A 2500-nucleotide genomic window follows, 5' to 3' on the forward strand; every position below is an offset into this window, starting at 1 on the left:
GCGGATACAGGGGTGGAAAGTGGACCAGGGATTCACGAGCTCCGATCATAATGCCATCACATTCGGTATTCGTGAGGCTAAGGCGGAGGGTATGGACGTGGAGCGCAAAACAAGAATATACAACACCAGGAAAGCAAATTGGGTCCAGTTTCGTGAGAAACTGGCCCAATTACACGCTGAACATAACCTCAATAAAAATAGAGTAAAATTCATAACTAACACAAACAATTTGGAACACATAACCCGAAAATATACAGATGTCATAACGCAAGCAGCCGCGGAGACCATACCCAAAACCAAAAATAGCAAAATACCGAACTTACCGTGGTGGACGTCGGAGCTCGAAGAATCGAAGAGAGAGATGGTACGCAGGAAACGCCGGATCCGCTGCGCGGCTCCCGTACGCCGAGACCACGTGGTGCAGCTCTACCTGGAACAGAAAATAAAGTATGAAAGGGATGTCAGGGAAGCGCAAACAAGGAGTTGGAAATTGTTTTGCGAAAGGCAGGATAGGGAAGGAATGTGGGAGGGCATATATAGGGTGATAGGCCGAACTGCGAGGAGGCAGAGCGAGGTCCCTCTGATAAGAGAGGGGAAGGGCCTGGACGCCGAGGAGTCTGCAAAATGGCTGGCGGAAACCTTCTACCCCGAAGACAAAGAGGAGGAGGATGGACCGTGCCACCGAGAAGCCCGTAGAGCAGCCTCGACAGTGAATGGCAAGGGCCATAATGAACAGCATGACCCCCCATTCACTTTGGAGGAGCTCCAAGAGGTAGTGGACGGGTTCAATCCCAGGAAGGCACCGGGCGCCGATGGCCTTACGGCCGACATCTGCTCGCAGGCCGTCGCTGTGGACCCCGGATTTTTCCTAGCACTGGCAAACAAATGCCTCGAGTTGGGGTATTTCCCGGTTCTCTGGAAGGAGGCCATGGTGGTAATCCTCAGAAAACCGGGAAAGACTGACTACACAACTCCCAAATCCTACAGGCCGATAGGACTTTTGCCGGTGCTGGGAAAAATCTTGGAGAAACTGCTTGTCCGGAGGCTGAAATGGCACCTCCATTCGCGCATTAGTACTCGCCAGTACGGTTTTATGCCACAGAGGAGCACCGAAGACGCCCTCTATGACCTGTTACACCAAATACGTACTCATATTAAAAATAAAAAAATAGTAACGTTGGTGTCCCTGGATATAGAGGGCGCCTTCGATAACGCATGGTGGCCGGCGGTGAAACTGCGGCTGGCTGAGGAAAATTGCCCGATAAACATCAGGAGGACCATAGACAGTTATCTGGACAGCAGGAAAGTGACGGTCAATTATGGCGGAAGTAGAGCGGAGCGGGCTACTACAAAAGGCTGTGTGCAGGGTTCCATAGGTGGTCCCCTGCTCTGGAACCTCTTGCTTAATCCATTGCTGGTGGGACTGGAGCAGAGGGGTGAGTACTGCCAGGCATTTGCGGATGATGTGGTCATGCTCTTCGTGGGGGAAACAGCGCTTGACATCGAGAGACGTGCCAATGCCGCTCTCGCCTATGTCAGGGAGTGGGGTGCCCGAAACAAGTTGAGGTTTGCGCCACAAAAGACGAACGCAATGGTCTTGACGCGCAAACTGAAACATGACACCCCGCGCCTGAGCATGGGGGGGATAGACATTGGCATGTCCAAAGAGGTCAAGCTCTTGGGGCTCTGGATAGACGCGGCCCTGACCTTCAACGCCCATGTAGCATATACATGCAACAAGGCGTTGGCGATATATGGGCAGCTGTCCAGGGCCGCAAGAGTGAGCTGGGGTCTCCACGAGGACATTATCAGGTCCATATATACGGCAGTCATCGTCCCGATCATAACGTATGCCGCGGCTGCGTGGGCGCCTGCCGTCAATAAGCTTGGAGTGCAGAAGAGACTCAACATAGTGCAGAGGGGATTCGCTCAGAGGATGACCAGGTCATACCGCACTGTATCCCTCAACGCCGCTCTGGTGCTGGCTGGTATCCTCCCCCTCGACCTCAAGGTGCGGGAAGCCGCAGCTCTGTACGAGGCGAGGAGGGGTATGCCGGTTCCGGGGTTGGGCGGCAGAGAGGTTGAGCAAAGGGCAAAGTTCGCCGTACAACCGCATCCAGCGGAAACTATAGCGGTGCAGTTCCAATGCCTGGAAAGCCGGGCTGACGTGGACGCAAACAGCTCGTGGGAGGTTTGCGTCTACACCGACGGCAGTAAGATCGAAGACAAGGTGGGAGCGGCCCTATCCATCTGGGTAGGAGGCGTAGAAGCCAAAACCAAAAAACTGTCTCTGCCGTCGTACAGCACGGTTTACCAGGCGGAATTGTACGCGTTATGCGAGGCGGCGAGGTTTGCCCACAACAGCAGCAGGAGCACCTTTGGCGTCTTCAGCGACTCCCGCTCTGCACTTGAAACGGTAGGCGACAGCGGTTCCGCTCACCCTCTGGCCTTGGAGACCCGATCGCATATTAAAAATAGCCGGAATCAGGGGAAGATTATA

Source organism: Amyelois transitella, chromosome 30, assembly GCF_032362555.1.
Source record: "Amyelois transitella isolate CPQ chromosome 30, ilAmyTran1.1, whole genome shotgun sequence".
In the NCBI taxonomy this organism is placed as follows: domain Eukaryota; kingdom Metazoa; phylum Arthropoda; class Insecta; order Lepidoptera; family Pyralidae; genus Amyelois; species Amyelois transitella.